This window comes from Ornithorhynchus anatinus, chromosome 5, assembly GCF_004115215.2.
Source record: "Ornithorhynchus anatinus isolate Pmale09 chromosome 5, mOrnAna1.pri.v4, whole genome shotgun sequence".
Taxonomy (NCBI): Eukaryota; Metazoa; Chordata; class Mammalia; order Monotremata; family Ornithorhynchidae; genus Ornithorhynchus; species Ornithorhynchus anatinus.
Genome location: NC_041732.1, coordinates 76,033,139 through 76,053,706, shown reverse-complemented (window position 1 = coordinate 76,053,706; position 20,568 = coordinate 76,033,139). Strand labels below are relative to the sequence as shown.

General features: G+C 49.6%; 1 protein-coding gene and 1 long non-coding RNA gene across 3 annotated transcripts in view; one reads left to right on the top strand and one right to left on the bottom strand.

Annotated features, from left to right (window-relative positions):
• PRDM16 (PR/SET domain 16) overlaps positions 1–20,568 on the top strand; it is a 627,415-nt gene that overhangs the window by 310,015 nt on the left and 296,832 nt on the right.
• Positions 138–15,954, bottom strand: LOC114812106. 2 transcript variants are annotated; one of them, XR_003759761.2, is made up of 3 exons: positions 15,859–15,954; positions 11,012–11,094; positions 138–505 (listed from the first exon to the last, which is right to left on the bottom strand). It is a non-coding gene; the product is annotated as an uncharacterized LOC114812106 (long non-coding RNA). The 2 variants fall into 2 exon arrangements; XR_003759762.1 differs by lacking the exon at positions 15,859–15,954 and adding an exon at positions 11,180–11,446.

Below are 20,568 nucleotides of genomic sequence, written 5' to 3'. Positions count from 1 at the left end.
AAAATCTTGAATTTCATCCGAAATTCCGTTGCCGAAGCTTTGTCTCTTCGGGTAGCTGTTGTGCAACACAGAGAGCTGGCAATAAATCACCCCGCTGTGCACCTCAAATAGATAATCAATTTCACTGAAAGCATCAATAATCATAGTCTGACATTTATTACCCCTAGGATGGTTTATCTTTTGGACTAGGGGACAGCAGGGGCAATGATAAATGCCAGATCGGCCACGGAACACAATTAAATGCAGCCAGGATAAAGGATTTTCTATCGGGCCCCCCCCACCCAAAGCAATCAAATTCATAATTGAACCCTATTGCATGAAATCAGGAAGAAATAAATAAATATTCCTCCATAATGCATATCGCCGTGGCCCCGGGTGAGTGGATAGTGTTGCAAATACTTCATTTATTTCTTCTCCTTTGAGTTCTTATCTCAACCCTCTCTCTGAGTGATCAAGCGGGAAAATCCGTCTCCCTGTTCTCCCCCACATTCTTCTGGTTTTCTTCCTGTTAGAAAGAGAAAATATTTTTAACTGCGGTGGGCTGGGGCCCCCATTATGGCTGTGTATGCTAAACTAGATCACATATTGTGTGGGCCCCAACGGGTGCCTGGAAGATGGGCAGGCTAGCCCCTCTCTAGACACAAAGGGTTCTGAGCCAAAGATCCCGGAAGCCTCCCCCAATTCACTCCCAACACCCCAAATCACATCCACCCAATGCCTCCTTTAGCACCTAGGTTTCTTTGTTAATGGTATTTGTTAAGTGCTTACTATGGGCCAGGCACTGTGCTAAGCACATTAATCAGGTTGGACACACTCCATATCCCACATGGGACTCACATAATGAATCCCCATTTTATTGACGAGGTAATTGAGGAGGAGAGAAGTGAAGTGACTTGCCCAAAGTCACCCAGCAGACAAGTGGCAGAGCTGGGATTAGAACTCAGGTCCTTCTGACTCCCAGGCCCACTGGTGTCCCCCTGCCCATATCTGCTTATCTTTCCCTTTGATTGGAAATCCTTTGAGAGCAGAAACGGTGTCTTTGACATCTGGCTTCTCTCTCCCTCTAGACTGTACGCACAGTGTGGGCAGGGAATGTGTCTACCGACTCTGATATATTGTACTCTCCCAAGCACTTAGTACAGTGCTCTGCTCACAGTAAGCACTCAATAAATATCATTGATTGATCGACGTACTCTCCCAAGTGCAGTGCTTTGCATGCAGTAGGCACTCCATAAATACTATTGATTTATTGATGAAATGATTGTATGCTAGATCAGAAGAAGATTCTTTATGGCTTTATCAAAGGGAAACCACTTCCCTCTTTCTCCTCATTGATGTCAATCAATGACATTTATCGAGCACTAAATGCTAAGTACTGAACCAAGAGTTTGGGAGGGTATAAGGCTTATTTTCCCTGCCCCCAAGGAGTTTATAATCTAGTAGGGGAGGCAAACGAAAATGATTTACAGACATTAAAAAAAAAAAAAAACAGAGGAAGAAAAGTGCAGTAAGGAAGGAAGACAGCAGTAAGCCTATATGAGAATGAAACAGCTGAAAAAATAATGGCATGTAAAGATAAATGTGACTATTATGTAAATAAAAATATAAGAGGACAGGAATAAAGTCCACAGGTGCTGAGAATGTGGAGTGTTCTGTTGCAACTGGGGTGTTGGGAGTTAATTGGGATTGGCTTCCAGGAGGAAGTGGAACATTAGGATTTAAAAGAGCAAGGGGAGAGGTCTTTCAAATGGATGTCATTATCAGTGGTATTTATTGAGTGTTTACTGCGTGCAGAGCATTGTACTAAGTGCTTGGGACAGTGGAATAGAACAGAGTTGGTAGAGATGTTCTCTTTGGACAACAAGATCACAGTCTAAAGGATATGGTGGGGGGAGGGAACTACGGGTCAGGGGAACACCATAAACTAGGGGTCAGAGACGTGAGATTTTCCAGTGGAATTGGTGCCTCGTAGAGGCTGGGGGAATATTCTGCTCAAAACCCAGCAGACTTCAAGGAGCACAGTGAGAGCCCTCTGGTGGCCGGGCCACCCAGAGGGCCTGGGGCAGTTAGAGCCCTGACGGGGCCCCAGGAACCCGAAGGGGTTTCCAACATGTAAGAGAACCTGATGCGAAGGGAGAGAGTGTCATTCATTCATTCAATCATATTCTTTGAGCGCTTACTGTGTGCGGACACTCCGTTAAGCACTTGGGAGAGCATAATGTAGCAATAACGATAAAAATGATGGTTTTTGTTAAGCGCTCACTGTGTGCTGTACTAAGTGCTGGGGTGGTTACAAGCGAATCAAATTGGACCCAGTCGCTGACTCACGTGGGGCTCTCAATCCCCATTTTGCAGATGAGGTAACTGCGACCAGAGAAGTGAAGTGACTTGCCCAAAGTCACACAGCAGACAAGTGGCAGAGCTGGGATTAGAAGCCATGACCTTCTAACTCCCAGGCTCGTGTTCTATCCACTACACCATTCCCTGCCCATTATGAGCAGTCCAAGGAACTCAAATGAGAGAAAGAGAGAGAGGGTACGAGAGAAGAGAGAGTTGAGAAGGGAAAGAGGAGAGGAGATACATGCCTGAGCCAAGAAAACCAGAAAACAAGGGAGAAGCCAGTGATGGCAAAACCCTTCTATCTCTGTCCCACAAATGGTAACCGATGGAGAGAAAATCTCCGATCCAGGGAGGTCCCTTGGGTCACATTTCCCGAGGACCAGGAACACCCCGGGTCTGGTTTCAGGCATCCTTAGGCTCAGTGGAGCTGGTGTCCAGAGGCAAACCTGAAGGTCTCAGGGTTTGAATTTTTGCTACTTGGCAAAAGTTGGCTTCCAGTTTCAGAGGAGAGTGGCGGAGAGGGCATTTTGGACCCAACATCACTCTTTAAAAACAGCATTTGGGTGAGTTAAGTATAAATAAATCAGAAACACACGGATTTCATTTCCTTTAAAACACCCTTGGGCTTAAACATGAACGGAAAAAGCCTGGCTAGGTGATTGGGGATTTTAAGAAACCCAAATATTTTGAAAAGGTCTCTGAGATGTTTGCACCCAGCTTCTCCTGCCCTGAAAGTTTTTATTAATTCCTTTGGAGGGATAGTTGGGGTGTTTACTTTCTGGTAATTATGCAGAGTAAATAGTTGTCCCGCTGAAGCTCTCTTGCTGCTCAGCAATACCCTTAACTCCCAAGAGCGAGCGGGGGAAGGTGAGGTGAAAGGAAGAGAGCCTCTTGGTCCAGGTGGAATTTCCGACCCCTGGCTCTGGCCCTGCGGCCACCTCAAGACGAGGGTCAATCCAGAGGGCTTCCTGGCCCAGTGGAGCGAGGCTTCCCACCAACTTGGCACTCACCTCATGGGATCCCCTTTGTCGTATCCCTCCGTTGGGGGGTTTCAAAGTGACTGTGCCATTCGGACCTGCCTTCAGGGTGCTGATAGATCTACCGGGGAGAGGCAGGACGGACACAGATACGCGCACAAGATCTCGAGCCCTCCGAAGGACGGGGAGCATGTCTAATTCCCATCTGTGTATTATTTTCCAGCACTTAGCACAGTGCTCTGCCCACAGTAAGCGCTGAATAAATACCATAATAAGATCCTGGTGATGTAGGAGGCAGGCGGTAGTTCAGGGGACAGGGTTTCGAATTAGTTGATTTTCCTCCTCCTCCCCTCTGCCACTTAAGGATCTCGCAGTCTAAGAGTAGTTTCCCCCATTTTAGGCCAAGGGCAGATTTCCACCGGGCGGCAACCTGTCGTACTTGTTCTTGGTGGGGTTGGGGAAGAGGGGCTGGAAAATGCACTTTGACCTTCAGGGTCATCAGCAATGGCAAGGTGTCCTGCATACCTACTCTGGGCAGAGCACTGTGCAGGACACCCGCCTCCTGCGCGTGGAGAGCCGTACTAGGTACGTTCAGAAACATACCCTAGGATGCTCTAGAGGAACTCTCATTAAATCGTATTTATTTAGGAGCGTACAAGCTAATATGGAGCTTGCCCTCGGAAAGAAGAGCACAGACCTGGAAATCAGGACGCTCGGATTCAAATCTTGGATCCGCCACTTGCGTGCTGTGGGATCTTGGACAAGTCACTTCACTTCTCTGTGCTTCACTTTCCTCCTCTGTATAATGGAAATGCAATACCTGTTCTCCCACTAAGAACCTGATCCCCATGTGGGACAGAGACTGTATCTCATCCCTGTCATTGTATCCACCCCAGTGATTAGCGCAGTGCTCGGCACATAGTAAGTGTTTAAAAGAATACGGCAATTAAGAGCTCCATGTTGAGTTATGGACTTAGTGGAGGATACCCGGTCCTGCTTCCCACTTAAACAGCTAGGCTGTGAAGGAAAAAAGAGAGAGGATGGTTACGTTTTACCCCAGAGTTTTCAGTTCTCTTCCATTGGTGCCTGAGCTATTCTGTCATTTTATATTTTAATTAGACACGAGATCAATGATATTTATTGATACCATCGAACAAAAACTCCTCACCGTTGGCCTTAAAGCACTTAATCATCTTGTCTCCTCCTCCCTCACCTTGCTACTCTCCTACTACAACCCAGCGAGCGCACTTTTCTCCTCTAATGCTAACATTCTCACTGTACCTTGATCTCATCTACCTCAACGTGGCCGTCTCACCCACATTCTACCTCTGGCCTGGACTGCCCTCTCTTCTCCTATAAGACAGGTAATTCGAAGCTTTATTAAAGGCACATCTCCCCCAAGGAGCCTTCCTTGACTTAAGCCGTCCTCTTCTCTTCTCCCACTCCCTTCTGCATCGCACTGCCTTGCTCCTTCAGTCATCCTTCCTCCCAACCCCACAGCACATATGTATACAGATATATATTTCGGTAATTTATTCATTTTTTTAGATTAATGTCTGGCTCCCCCTCTAGGCGGTGAGCTGATCTGGGGATGGGAATGTGTCTGTTTGTCGTTATATTGTAATAATAATAATAATAATGACGGTACTATGTGCCACACACTGTACTAAGCGCTGAGGTGGATACAAGCAAATCATGTTGGACACAATCCCTGTCCCACATGGGACTCAGTCTCAATACCCATTTTACATATGAGATAACTGAGTTCCAGAGTAGTGACTTGCCCAGGGTCACACTGCAGACAAGTAGCGGAGCTGGGATTAGAACCCGTGACCTTCTGACTCTCAGGCCTGTGTTCTATCCACTTTGCCATGCTGATTCTTAATATTGTACTCTCCCAAGCCCTCGGTACAGTGCTGATTTGCACACAGTAAGCACTCAGTATAAAGGGAAGCAGCGTGGCTCAGTGGAAAAGAGCCTGGGCTTCGGAGTCAGAGATCACGGGTTCGAAACTCAGCTCCACCACTTGTCAGCTGTGTGACTGTAGGCAAGTCACTTCACTTCTCTATGCCTCAGTTACCTCATCTGTAAAATGGGGATTAACTGTGAGCCTCACGTGGGACAACCTGATGACCCTGTATCTCCCCCAGCGCTTAGAACAGTGCTCTGCACATAGTAAGCGCTTAACAAATACCAACATTATTATTAACATTATTATTACGAGTGAATTCATTCATTCATTCATTCAATAGTATTTATTGAGCGCTCACTATGTGCAGAGCACCGTCCTAAGCACTTGGAATGTACAAATCGGTAACAGATAGAGACGGTCCCTGCCCTTTGACGGGCTTCCGGTCTAATGGGGGGAGACGGACAGACAAGAACAATAGCAATAAAATGGAATTGAGCACTTACTCCGTACAAAGTCCTTTACTAAGCACTTGGGACACAATAGGATGAGTAGGCAAGATCTCTGCCCTCAGGGAGCTTACAAATCTATGATGATTTTGAGTGTACGGCAGCAGCGTCATCATGATTACCGAGGATAAGAAGAGCAATGCGTACTCCATCCCCAAATGTTTATGGGAAAGAGCAGCCTATTAACACGAAATAGGGAATCAGCATGGCCTAGTGGAAAGAGCCCAGACCTGGGAGTCAGAGAATCTGGCATCTAATCCCAGCTCTGCCACTTGTCTGCTGTGTGATCTTGGGCAAGTCACTTCACTTCTCTGTGCCTCTGTTACCTCAGCTGTAAAATGTGGATTAAGACTGTGAACCCCATGTGGGTCACGGACAGTGTCCAACCTGATTAACTTGTACCTCCCCCAAAGTTTAGTACAGTGCCTGGCGCATAGTAAGCACCTAATGAATACCATAAAAAATAAATGAATAAATAAATTAAAATAACATTCTACCAGTGACAGTTGTTTGTAAATCTAAGGTTTGGATTTTATTTTTACTTTTAGAACTTTCTGACAAGTGTAGATGTGCCCAGGAGCTAGAGAGCCCAGAGATGCCAGGGCTTTGGGCTGGAGGGCTCAGAAGTGCCAGGGCTATGGTCTGGAGGGTTCAGAAGTGCCAAGGCTATGGGCTGGAAGGCTCAGAAGTCCTGGGGCTATGGACTGGGGGGCTCAGGGTTGCCGGAGCTATAGGCTGGAGGGCTCAGAGGTGCTGAAACTGTATGCAAGAGGATTCAAAGAGGCTGGGACCTTGGGCTGGAGAGTTCAGAAGTGCCAAGGCTATGGGCTAGGAGGCTCAGAAGTCCGGGGGCTATGGACTGGGGGGCTCGGGGTTGCTGGAGCAACTGGCTGGAGGGCTCAGAGGTGATGGGACTGTGGGCTGAACGGTTCAGAGGTGTTGGAGCTATAGGCTGTAGGACCTAGAGCCGCTGAAACTATAAGATAGAGGACTCAAAGGGGCTGGGACTGTAGCCTAAAGGGCCCAGAGGTGCCAGGGCTATGAGCTGGGGAATCCAAAGATGCTGGATTTTTTCCCCTTGATTGCTTGCCACCCTAATGCAAGCAAGAAGACTAGATCATGCCTGGAAGAAATTTAACAGCAGCTACTAATGAGTTTGCTCACCTATCCCCCAGGGGAGAGCAGTGGGCTGGCTGGCTCTGAAGCCCTAAGAGCAGCAGATACACACCGGGGTTGGAGAAGTTTGCCCACATTAGACTTTCACAGCAAATGGGATCCGGGGCATTGGAGAAGATCCTGAGAAAGATTTCTGTTTCCCATAGTGTTTTTCTAGGAGAACTTAATCCTAGTCCCCAGATCCTTTGGCCATGCAATCCAAATCTTTGGCTGTATTCAGACCAGCAATTATTTACTTTGGGGCAACGGGGAGAATGTGCTTCACTTTATTAAGCCCTTTGCAGCAGCAGCTTAAAGAAATTTCATCCCCAGCATCTGGACACATCAGGGCCGTTTTTGCTCCTATGAAATAGCAGGAAGAGTTTGAAGACATAAACAGAAATGTTGTTTGGCAAAATCTTATGTAGAGACATATTTTATCCGCAGTGTTCCTTTTGGCATCTGATGAAAAAAAAAGGAATGCAATCAATACTTAAAGTTGGATTTCTTGAGATTTTCTACAGGACTGGGGCTCAGAGCATTTAATAACAGGTATCACTGTTGTGCTGTTTTGGAATCTGTAAGAAAAATAAATATCACTCCTATTTTTTTAAAACTGTCGAAGGGTGTGTCAACAGCAAAAAAACATTTGGAATGAGGGAGGAAGTAAATCTAATGTGCTTAATGTCTTGAGTCCCCGTGCACACTCTCCCCGCCTTGTACCCTACGCAACCCTTTGTACCCTAAAGCCTTAACCCCCAGCCAACTGTCAATCAGTGGCTTTTTCTGAGCGCCTATAGAGCGTGCTCAGCACTGTTCTAAGTGCTTGGGAGAGTGTAACAACAATAAGACACACTGTCCCTACCCTCAAAGAGGTTACAGAATAGGAGGGAAAGACACAGTGCAGTTTCATAATAACACAGTGTTGAGTCCTAATAATGGTGATAATAATTGTGGTATTTGGTAAGTGCTTATTATATGCTAGGCACTGTACTAAGCACTGGAGTGGATACAAACAAACAGTGTTGGACATAGTCCCTGTCCCACATGGGACTCAGTCTCAATCCCCATTTTACAGATGAGGTAACTGAGGCACAGAGAAGTGATGTGTCTTGTCCAACGTCACACAGGAGACATGTGGCCTCATCACTTAGGACAACGCTCGGCACATAGTAAGTGCTTAACAAATACCATAATTATTGTTATTATTATCAGCATCACACAGACACTGCCGACTGGTGGAATGGGACAGCAGGTAGTTCTTCTATTCATCAACTGCTTTGGAGGCAGAAAGTGTCAAATGAAGCAGCTGGCACCTTAACTAGCCTGACCGACATAACCAGGGCTTTTAGTCAATGGCGGACTGTTCCTGTGACTCACTAATTCATTCATTCAATAGTATTTATTGAGCGCTTACTATGTGCAGAGCACTGTCCTAAGCGCTTAGAATGTACAAATCGGTAACAGACAGAGACGGTCCCTGCCCTTTGACGGGCTCACGGTCTAATCGGGGGAGACGGACAGACGAGAACAATAGCAATAAATAGAATCGAGGGGGTGAACATCTCATTAAAACAATAGCAAATAAATAGAATCAAGGCGATGTACATCTCATTAACAAAATAAATAGGGTAATGAAAATATGTACAGTTGAGCGGACGAGTGCAGTGCTGAGAGGATGGGAAGGGAGAGGGGGCGGAGAAGAGGGAAAGGGGGCAAAAGAGGGTTTAGCTGCAGATAGGTGAAGGGGGGGCGTAGAGGGAGCAGAGGGAAAAAGGGGGCTCAGTCTGGGAAGGCCTCTTGGAGGAGGTGAGCTTTAAGTAGGGTTTTGAAGAGGGAAAGAGAATGCGTTTGGCGGAGGTGAGGAAGGAGGGCATTCCAGGACCGCGGGAGGACGTGGCCCAGGGGTCGACGGCGGGATAGGCGAGAACGGGGGACGGTGAGGAGGTGGGCGGCAGAGGAGCAGAGCGTGCGGGGTGGGCGGTGGAAAGAGAGAAGGGAGGAGAGGTAGGAGGGGGCAAGGGGATGGAGAGCCTTGAAGCCTAGAATGAGAAGTTTTTGTTTCGTGTGGCGGTCGATAGGCAACCACTGGAGGTTTTTAAGAAGGGAAGTGACAGGCCCAGAGCGTTTCTGCAGGAAGATGAGCCGGGCAGCGGAGTGAAGAATAGACTGGAGTGGGGAGAGACAGGAGGAAGGGAGATCAGAGAGCAGGCTGACACGGTAATCTAGCCGGGATATTACCACAGCCTGTAACAGTAAGATATAGCCATTTGGGTGGAGAGGAAAGGGCGGATCTTGGCGATATTATAAAGGTGAGACCGGCAGGTTTCGGTGACGGATCGGATGTGTGGGGTGAACGAGAGAGACGAGTTAAAGATGACACCGAGGTTGCGGGCCCGAGGGACGGGAAGGATGGTCGTACCATCCACGGTGATAGGGAAGTCAGGGAGAGGACGGGGCTTGGGAGGGAAGATGAGGAGCTCACGTGATCTCCGTATAGTTTGGTCCCTGGAGCTATGGGTGTTTGATTTTGATGTTTGATTTCCAGCTCCCCCAGGTCATGTCAACTCCATAGCCACCCTTCATTTTTATGTATATACAACATCTCTGAGCACATAGATAAATATTGATCTATGTATGCTACTTATTTGTGCATCTTTTCATCTTTCCATACTCCTGCTATTACCAGTCAAATCTTTGCACTTCCTCTTGCCTGAGCTATAAATAAATCATTAGTGTCTGTCTTTCTGTCTGTCTCCCCCATTAGATAGTAAACCCATGGATGGCATGGAATGTTTCTTTTCCCTGGTGTGTCCTCCCAAGTTTTCTGTGTGGTGGTTTGCACTCAGTGGTCGCTCAGTAAATAGCCTCGATTGATTAGGAATTGTGTCCCTCCCCCCTGCCCCGACCAGTCCTGCTATCGGGCTACCAAGTGGCTAGCTCTCTTTTGGCTCGTGGCGATGCCCGAAACCTCTTAGTCAAACAGATCCCGTCCCTCTTGTGGCGCTTGACGGAGAACAATCAGGACGGCCTGAACTACTCCAAGCAAATGATAATAATGATCGTGAAGGTATTTGTTAAGCACTTATTATGTGCCAAGCGCTGTTCTAAGCTCCAGGGTAGATGCAGGTAATCAAGTTGGGCAGAGTCTCTGTCCCACCTGGAACTCACAGTCTTAATCTCCATTTTACAGATGAGGGAACTGAGGCACAGAGAAGTGAAGTGACTTGCCCAAGGTCACACAGCAGACATATGGCAGAGCAGGGATTAGAACCCAGGACCTTCGGACTCCCACGCCCGTGCTCTTTCCGCCAGACCATGTAGAGTGCTGCTGGCTAGTGATACCCCTTGAGACTATGGAACCCCTTCCGGCCATCCTAGCATTCTTAGGGTGGCCATCCATCCCTTGTCCCACCAGCCCATCCCCTGTCTGGAACTGAGATGGAGCTGGATGCTTTTCAGTCCAGAGTTTTTGTTTTCGATGGTGACCCTTCTTCTGTCGAGTTTTATGGCTCAGAGGCAGTGCTACGGTTCCTACATCCCTGGGAGGGGAATGCAATGGCCCTGGAGCCAGTGGTGGGTTCAGGGGAACCCTGGGTATCCACTCTAGGATTCCACAAAGTCGGCAGACTTCACAGAATGGAGCCGGTGGTGTATTCCCGTTACGCCGCATTCCCAGCATCCACGCTTGTGTGTGTTGTGTGTCTACATATATTCGCTATCCTTCATATTCAAAGAAGACAGCACTGATGATGGAATTCAATCAATCATAATTATTGAGTGCTTCCTGTGCGCGGAGCACTTTACTAAGTTCTTGGGAGAGTACAGCATAACTGAGTTGGTAGACACGTACCCTGACCACAACGAGCTGACAGTTTAGAGAGTGTTCATGTGTGACTTTGAAGGCTGTTGTGGGATCCACAGTCCCAGTTATATTGTGCACTCACAAGAACTGGGTGTGTTGTCATGTCTGATGTTTAGCACTGCTGGCTCTTTTGCATTTCCCTGTGTGCGGTATTGCCCTTGTCTGGTATCTGGGAGGGCAGTCAGTGGCCTCCTCAGTTGTTCCCTGGACAAAACGTTTCCCACTGGGCCCCCGTCCTCTGGGTTCCAAGACCGACCTGCCTGTTTCTTCACTGCTGGGGTCTTGGTTCAGGGAGCAGCTGCCAGGGCAGTTCCAGTGAGACTTGTGGGTCCCCGTGACCTGATGGAGAAAGTAAACACATGGAGGAGCGATCAGTCACCCGCCCTTCCTTGCACTTCCTCCCCGTGACCTCGAGCAGGCTTACCTGCCTCATCTGGTCCCCAACCTTTCCCCCGGCAGTAATGGAGGTCACTGCTTTCGCCCCGTCCCGTGGACAGACGGTGACCTTGCCGCGTCCAGCTGACATTTCCACCACATCCGCTGATGAGGCACACGCGGCCCGGGGTCCATCCTTTCCCAACTGGGCCCCGAGCGGAGATGGCGTCCCGAGACAGTGAACTGTCCCCCCAGACAGGTCCGCCTAGCGGCCCTCCAGGCCACCGGTCTCCTTTGGCTACCGGCGACCCCTGAAACCGCTAAGTTGAACAGATCCCATCCCGCTGGCGGCGACTGATGGAGAGCGTTGAGAGCCGCTTGCCGGGAGTCTTTGTCTTAAACAAGATGTGTTGGGTAGCTCTTTGAGGAGGGGGAATGGTGCAGATCTCTCATTGGGACTTTGGAGCCAGTTCCCGTGAAGAGGGGGCCAGAGTGGGAGATTAAAAAGGGTGTTCTCAACGCCGGAGATATGAGACCTCTCACATGACGCCAGCGGCTTTCTGACCTCCCCCGTGATCTCCTCGGGCTGGTGTTAGGCAGGAGTTCAATTGCTGTCGCATTCCATTGACATCTAGGTCAGAAACTAAATTATTGATGGCCACCTCTGTTGTCAGAGGGAGACAGCCTCCAAATCTTTCACAGCAGACAAGAGGAGAGAGAGTTCCTGTCCGTCAGACACAAAGAAAAAGCCCTCGGAGGGCTTTCCGTAAAGGGAGAAAACTGTCCGCTGGATTTTCTGAGTGGCTTCTCTTTAGGGAGGGAGAGAGTTGCTATTTAAATCAAACTTCCTATTTGTGCCTATTGATGTCATCCTTTTCTTTCCCACTATTTGAGAATAATTTTGTTTGACCCATCTGTCTCCCCCAGAGAATGCAAGCTCATTGAGGGCGGGGAACATTTGTCGTACTTCCGGAGTACTTTCCTGAGCTTTCAGCGTGGTGCTTCACATGCCGATGGTGCTCAGTAAACGCCACTGTTGAATGGGTTGACTGATCTCACCGTGTTCTCGGATGCTGCTGCGGACTGAATAGCCCATCCTCAGGGGCTGGTGCGGCCGTGTTGCGCAGCCCCGTGGTTGTCGGCAGTTCTGCTGCTGGTAGAGGAGCAACATGGCCTCGTGGAAAGAGCACGGGCCTGGGAGTCAGAAGATCTGGGTTCTGATTCCGGCCCCACCACTTGTCTGCTGTGTGACAAGTGTGTGTGCCTTCTCTGTGCCTCATCTTCCTCATCTGTAAAATGGGGATTCACTGCATGTTCTCTCTCCTATTTGGACTGCGAGCCCCATGTGTCTGACGTGATTCATTCATTCCTTCAGTTGTATTTATTGAGCACTTACTGTGTGCAGAGCACTGTATTAAGTGCTTGGAAAGTAAAATTCGGCAACAGAGACAATCCCTACCCAACAACGATGAACTTGTACCTATCCCAGAGCTTGGAACAGTGTTTGACACATAGTAAGTGCTTAACAAACACATAATGAAAATAAATACATTATAATAATATGGAGTGGCACCGCCAAGAGCTCCTGACCCACCCTTCCTGGGCCTGCCTGGTGTCTCTGCTCAGTCTGAGAATCAGTCAATCAATAATCAATCAATGGTATTCATTGGATGCTTACTATGTGCAGATTGCTGTACTAAATGCTTGGGAGAATCCTCCTCTTCTTCTTGGCTGCACCGGAGCCTGGGGGCCTGTGGGTGGGAAACAAACTCCCCCCCAGCGCCCGGATCCCCGGCCCCGAAGCCCTTTGCTGCGTACACTGCCGGATTCAGAGCGCAGCAGATGTTCGCGGTGGATCAGCGTGGAATTCTTTGGCCCAGATGTTCCCGTAATCAGGTCCCACTAGGGGAGTGTGCATCCTGGCTCCTCCCAGCCTCCACCTGCGTGGTTGTTCTGGGGTGAGCCCTTCCCCCAACTTCCCAACAGCTGAAGTCAAAACTGGGTTGTGGGGGAGAGGGGCTCGGACGTAGGTCCTGGCAGAACTGACACTGCGTTGTCTCAGCACGGCTCGAGGTGGTCCTTAGGGAGCTATGAGGCAGAATGGCTTTTTTGGTTGGGGAGGGTCACGGTGTGGATCTGTCTTTCTCAAATATGGCCCTGGAACACCCCAGCTATGACAACCCCATCTACGGGATGTAGAGTACTCTCCTGGACAGTTACAGGGTGCAGACCTCTTATTGAGCTCTCTGTGCGCAAAGAATATTCTGTTTCTTATTACGTTGTAGTCTCCCAAGCACTTAGTACAGTGCTTTGCACATAGCAAACACTCGATAAATATGAGTGAATGAATGAATGGGCACATACTGGGTTCAGAGCACTGAACTGGGCAACTACTGGGGGCAGAGCACTGCTATGGGGGAAGGTCACCTGCTACTATATGCAGGACACTGTACTGGATGACTACTAGGTGGAGAATGTGGTACTGAATTGGATGACTCCTGGGTGCAGAAAGCCAGGCGAGGCTTTTGAGGCACATTGAGAAGAAGGCTGTAAACACATCTAGCCCATAATTATGCTGCCAGGGTATTTTGGCTGTGAACCTAAAAGAAGGGTTTTCAGCTCTCCAGTCTAGCCTTTAATAGGCCGCCTGAAGTATGACCTCTTCGTCTCAAACCTTTAAGTCCGAATCCTCTTGGGCTTGGGTATGCCACCACAGCCGTCTCTGGAAGATTTACGATCGCTCCTCGCTCGCTTCTGAGTATGACGGGTCACCTCAGCCAGCCCGTGTTCGGTTGGCAGGGTCAAGAAGAAATGCATTTGTATCCATCTGCCAATATTGAAGTGGCACCCGGGCCGGGAAGGGGACGAGGGGGAATGACCACATGGGCGTGTAGCCTGAACGCGCCCTTTCTCGACTGCGGAGAAGGAAGTGGCTCTCCAGGGGCAAGGCCCATGGACAAATCTGGGGCTGGAAGACGAAATGAAATTTCTGAATATCTTGTCCACATCCAGTTTGTTTTTTGTGGTATTTGTTAAGCGCTTACTATGTATCCAGCACTCTACTAAGCAATGGGGTAGGTGCAAGCTAATCAGGTTGGACAAGGTCCATGTCCCACATGGGGCTCGCGGTCTGAATTCCCATTTTAGAGATGAGGTAACTGAGGGTCAGAAAAATGACTTGTCTCGGCGAAAGTCACCCACAGCAGGCAGGTGGTGGAGCCAGGATAAGAACCTAGCTTCTTCTGACTCCCAGGCCCATGCTCTATACATTAAGCCACACTCTTTCCCTACTCAAAGAAGTGTTATTTCAGTCCAAGTTCTCATTCCTTCTGGCTCACTCTTGGCGAAGCCATCACATCTGGCTGTCCCCTCCGAAAGACCTTTGGCACTTAGGCAAAATGTCGACATATGGCGAGTTCACACAGTTCTTCCGCAGCGAGTGATTCCACTACGTATCAACGCTTGAACGTTGCTAGAGCATTAGAGCGTGTGCTTACGTAGATGTGAACCTTTGTGGATACAGTGCAACTCGGTGTCAGATCAGTCAATCAGTGGTATTGATCGAGCGCTTACTGTGTGCAGAGCAACTGTTGTGTGAAGGCACGTGATGTGTGACACAAGCGGGGGATTATGATGTGAGTCTTCTTTAACCAGGGTTTCGCGAGAACACACCACCATATTATAGGAAAGTTTAGCCTATCTACGTATCCATTCTCGCATCTTTCCCTACTCGTGCTTTTATCAGTTGTATCTTTGGGCTTCCTCCTGGTCCCATTAATCACAAGTCACTTTTGTCTCCTCCGTTAGGTTGTAAGCTCCTTGAGGGCAGGAACTGTGTCTCTTCCTTCCAGTGGCTCTTGGGATAGTCCTAGTCACCCAGTAGGCACTCAATCAAGACCACTGATCATCAAGGGAGAACAGGTCAGATGCGAGGACTGTGTGAGTAGCGGTCAGCGGTCAAAGGGTTTCGAACCAAACCACCAACTATTCAGCACGTTTCTCACGCTCGTAGCACTGGACTCTAAGGACGCGATAAGAATGCAGTATAAAAATCACACAGCCCTGAAGCCGGCGAGATTATATTTAATACTCTCCTATCACCAGCCTCTGAGTGCCTGGTCAAAGAAATGGTGACATTTCCTAATCAGTACCCGCTTTTATTTGTCTTGGCATAGGGGCTCACGTCCTCGGCTCATTGGAGTTCTTGCAAATGCTCTCCATTAGATCGCGCTTAACTTCCTGGTATTTACTGTTGAATTTTATCACAATGCCACGGAGTCGCGTTCTGCCTCCGGGAGTCATACGGAGATTCAGATATCGGGCCTGCAAATTTGCGAGTCCGTTTTCTCTTTGGCAGTCTGGTCTCTTGCCGCCGTCTTTGTGTTAAACTTGCACGGTTCCTTCGCTGAGTGACCTTGACGCCTCCCCCGGCCACCTCCCCTACTCCCTTCCAGCTCCCCGGCCCGCCGCGACGTGGCGGCCGCTCGCGGGTTTTCCAGGCACGCGGTAAAATATCTTTTTCAGATTTTGACTTTTATGGAAGTTTATCGGGCTTTCTCTCTGTCAGAGGGAAACAGGAATTCTGCAAGCCGCGATGTCCTCTCACGGCAGAACCGGTTCTTAGTGGACGACGGCACGGGCACCACCCTCCTCCGCCTCCCGCCCTCTTTCCCTCTCCCCCCGTCACCTGCCCTCCCTCCCACCCCCGGGCACCCCACCCCCGCTTACCCTCCGCCGAGCAACATTGACCTTGAGGGACCCAGGAGGAAGTGAATCTTCCAAGTTTGAACATTTGCCGAGTCTGCCGGTCCCTGCTAATCAGTCCGGGGATGTGATGGAAATTCCTGTCTGCTAGGGGCTGAGGGTGTTCCTTGTCCCCCGAGACTGTTGGCTATGACCCAGCAGCAGCAGCAGCAGCAGCAGCAGCAGCAGCAGCAGCAGCAGCCACCGCCGGGTCTGGACTCTCCCCGGGGAGCCTGAGAAATAACACGGTTTTCTTGAGGAGAAGGGGGCTCAGTGTTAACTCCCCGAGCCATCTCTGACAAAGGTAGATTCCATACCATGGTTCTTCTTGATCGTTTCAGACCTGGAAAGCCACCCTGTAGAAATATCTTGATAGAGTTCCAACCAGTCGAGCGGTGGCGATGATTGAGCGTCTGTTGGTGCTGAGCCCTGAATGAAGCTCTCGGGAGAGGCCCCCGGAGGAAGAGATGCAGGCCCTGCTCTCAGGGAGTTTACAGTCTAATGCGGGAGGCTGACAGGCACAAGCCAGTGTGTCCTAGTTAAATTCAGGGAAGTCACCGTAGCCTAGTGGATAGAGCCCGGGTCTGGAAGTCAGAAGGACCTGGGTTTGAATTCTAGCTCTGCCAATTGTCTGCTGTGCGACCTCGGACAAGTCACTGAACTTCTCCGTGCCTCAGTCACCTCACATGCAAAGTGGGGATGAAAACCGTGAGTCCCAGGTGGGAGCAGCATGATCAGGGGATAGAGTATGGGCCTGGGAGTCAGAGGGTTGTGGGTTCTAATCCCAGCTCTGCCACTTGTCTTCTGTGTGACCTTGGGCAAGTCACTTCATTTCTCTGGGCCTCGGTTTCCTCATCTGTAAAATGGGGATTGAGACAGTGAGCGCCATGAGGGAGAGGGACTGTGTCCAACCTAATTTGCTTGTGTCCACCCCAGGCCTTAGTACGGTGCCTGGCACATAGCAAGTGCTTAACAAATACACCATAGTTATTGTCGTCATTATTATATGGACTGTATCCAACCTGATTTGCTTGTATTGGAAAAAAAAAGTCACTTGACTCTCCTGTGCCTCAGTTTTTTCATCAGCTGCCTGCTCTCCCTCCCCCAACTTAGACTGAGACCCCCATGGGTGACAGCCCTATGTGTTAGCTGGCATCTTCCCTGACACAAAGCACAGTGCCTTCTCATGAAGCAAAAACTCCTCACTCTTGGCTTCAAAGCTCTCCATCACCTTGCCCTCTCCTACCTCACCTCCCCCCTCTCCTTCTCCAGCCCACCCCGGACACTCCGCTCCTCCGCCGCTCACCTCCTCACTGTGCCTCATTCTCGCCCGTCCCGCCCTCGACCCCCGGCCCACGTCCTACCACTGACCTGGAAGGCCCTCCCTCCTCACATCCGCCAAACTAACTCTCCTCCCCTCTTCAAAGCCCTACTGACAGCTCATCTCCTACAGGAGGCCTTCCCAGACTGAACCCTCCCTTTCCCACTGCCCCTCTCCCCTCTCCATTCCTCCTCCTCCTAATAATAATAATAATAATGATGGCATTTGTTAAGAGCTTACTATGTGCAAAGCACTGTTCTAAGCGCTGGGGGGGGATACAGGGTGATCAGGTTGTCCCACGTGGGGCTCACAGTTTTAATCCCCATTCTACAGATGAGGTAACAGACACAGAGAAGTTAAGTGACTTGCCCAAAGTCACACAGCTGACAAGCGGCGGAGCCGGGATTAGAACCCATGACCTCTGACTCCCAAGCCCGAGCTCTTTCCACTGAGCCACGCTGCTTCCCCTACTCGCTCCCTCTGCTCCACCCCTTCCCCTCCCCACAGAACTTGTGTATATTTGTATATATCATTTATGACTCTATTTTATTAATGATGTGTATATCTATGATTCTCTTTATCTATTTTGATGGTATTGATGCCTGACTACTTGGTTTGTTTTGCTGTCTCCCCCTTTTAGATTGTGAGCCCATTGCTGGGCGGGGATTGTCTCTATTGCCAAATTGTACATTCTAAGTGCTTAGTACAGTGCTCTGCACGCAGTAAGCGCACAATAAATACGATTGAATGAATGATGGATGAATGAATGAATGAATGGTCAGCCCGGAGTAAGTGCTTAAAAAGTACCATGTTATCGCAGAGTTGGAAGAGAAGGAGGAAAAACATTTCAGCAGCTGAGAGCAGGAGTTTGAAAGGATAAATCGAAAAGTAAAAATGTTAATTAATGTAATCTGAATATATGCACAAGGTGGAGGGTAGGAGAATCTACCTAAGTCTGCTGGTTGGGTGGACGTGCCCCGGGGAGGCAGAACTTAGGCGGGGATGATCTCCTAGAGAAGGTGGGATCTCAAGGGGTATTTGAAGGTAGGGAGAGGTGTGGTGCAGCGGATTGGAAGAGGGAAGTTGCTGCAGGCAGGGAGAAGGGCGTCAATGAGGGGTCAGGGTAGGGAGATTCACGGACCAGATCGGGTGAGAAAGTGAGTTCTGGAGGAGTGAAGAATGTGAGCTGAGGAGAGGGACAGAAAAGAGCAGATAAGTAAGACGGAGAGAGCTGACGGATTGGATCTGCTGACCTAATAGCGTGGCTCAGTGGAAAGAGCCCGGGCTTGGGAGTCAGAGGTCATGGGTTCGAATCCCCGCTCGGCCACTTGTCAGCTGTGTGACTGTGGGCGAGTCACTTCACTTCTCTGGGCCTCAGTTACCTCATCTGTCAAATGGGGATGAAGACTGTGAGCCTCACGTGCGACAACATCATTCCCCTGTGTCTACCCCAGCGCTTAGAACAGTGCTCTGCACATAGTGAGCGCTTAACAAATACCAACATCATTATTATTATTAATGTCTAATCTGGCTAGCTGTTTTCTGACCTGACCTGGAACCCCAGATCTGCAAAAATGGCTCGAGTTTTGCTCATTTTCAGCCCAACAGCCAGGATCCCTAAAAGAAATATTTTGCTTTCACCCCTGGATTTGGCAAAGAGCAAAGTCGACCTTTCCTTGCCTCCAACGCCCAAAACATTCTTATCCTAAACCTGACCAGACAGGCCTATCAGTAGACGTAAATTCGGGCGGGAGTGGACAGTGTCTCGGGATTATTCCGGACTCTTCCCGGCCCATGGCGCCACTCCCGCAGATCCCTGCTTTTCCTCCACCCGCCCGCAGCCCCAGGAAAGGAGCAGGTCTCGTCTGGGGTGCCTTGCCACCATTTTCTCTTCATCTCAGTTGAAGACCCTCAGGCAGCAGGGTTGAAAAGCTCTGGTTCCCCTCGCTTTGTAATTCCCCCGTAAAAACGAAAGCTGACACTTAGCTGAGTCATTGATAAGGAGCTACTGTCTGTCCCACGCGTTTTCATCAGGCACCTATTTTTCAGATCAAAATCGATTGTAAAACGCCATAAGTGGGTGGGGCGATTGCCGTCTAGGAAGACTCCCTTCCCACCCTCCATGTTTTTCTGGAGAACAGGGAAGCCATGTGGCCTAGTGGAAGGAGAATGACAGTGGAAATCAGGAGATCCAGGCTCAAGTCCCAGCCCTGACACCGGCCTGCCGGGTGACCTTGGGCAAGTCACTTAACCTCTCTGTGCCTTTGTTTTCTCATCTGTAAAATGGGAATCAACTGCCTACTCACCTTCACTCTTAGACTGCGAGTCCCAGATGGGACAGAGTCTGTCTAATCTGATTATCCTGTATTTACCTTAGTGTTCAGCCCGATGGATAGCAGCTGAAAGAAACTGAATAAATACCATCATCCTTATGATGATGAGGATGATGACAGTTGCCCAGCAGAGTTGTTCAGTGGGGTCTCTCTCCCAAGAAGGGGTCTCCAGGGTAGAACCCCGGCATTCCGTCAGGTGGGATTTTCATCACCAGCCCTGGGTTCTCTTCTGATGAGTTCCTGGCTCCTCTCCCCCTGGCCAGGCCCCACAGTCTCCTTCCTCCTGCACCCCGAAGTTCAGGAACATAGGGAAAAAGAGCTGCCCCGGGGAGGTGGCTCATCGCAGTGGTCCACTGGGACCCAGAGAGGCCACTGAGGGGCTCTCTCAGCCGAGGAGAGATCATCCACTCGAAAACCAGAGTGTGGCGGCCCCCTTGGTCCAGCGGGCTTGAAGAGGTTCTGCTCTGTTTGCTCGTCTCCCACAGGGAGATAAGGCCAAGCCTAGCACAGCACCCATCTGGGCAGGGGCCGGAGGTTGCCGGGGAGGTCCTACCCGCAAGCCAGCCGGCCCCAAGCCACTCAGTCGCTCCTTCCAGGTCCCCGGGTAGCAAATCATCCAGAGAACTCCAGGCCCGCCCCCCGACAAACCCAACTTTTTCCTGATGGAGGTTTCTCTGTGCACATTAATTATTAATTATTATGGTATTTGTTAAGCACTTACTGTGTGTCAAGCACTGTTTCTAAGCACTGGGATAGATACAAGTTAATGAGGTCTGGATCTCACAGTCTAAATAGGAAGGGAAACAAGTGTGTATGGAATAAATAGGCCCTGTGATACCAAACCCTCTTTCCATGGGTACAATTGAGGGAAATAATCGTTGAGAGTGGGGGGGAGGGGGATGTTCCTTGAGTCAGAGCTCCAGTGGGCGACAGGTTTAGAATCATCCGGTCACATAGAGGGTAAAGCGGAATTTCGATCATTAGTCTAAACTGTCAAATGATGAAAGCCCATGTGTGTTCTGAGAGAGAGAGAGAGAGAGA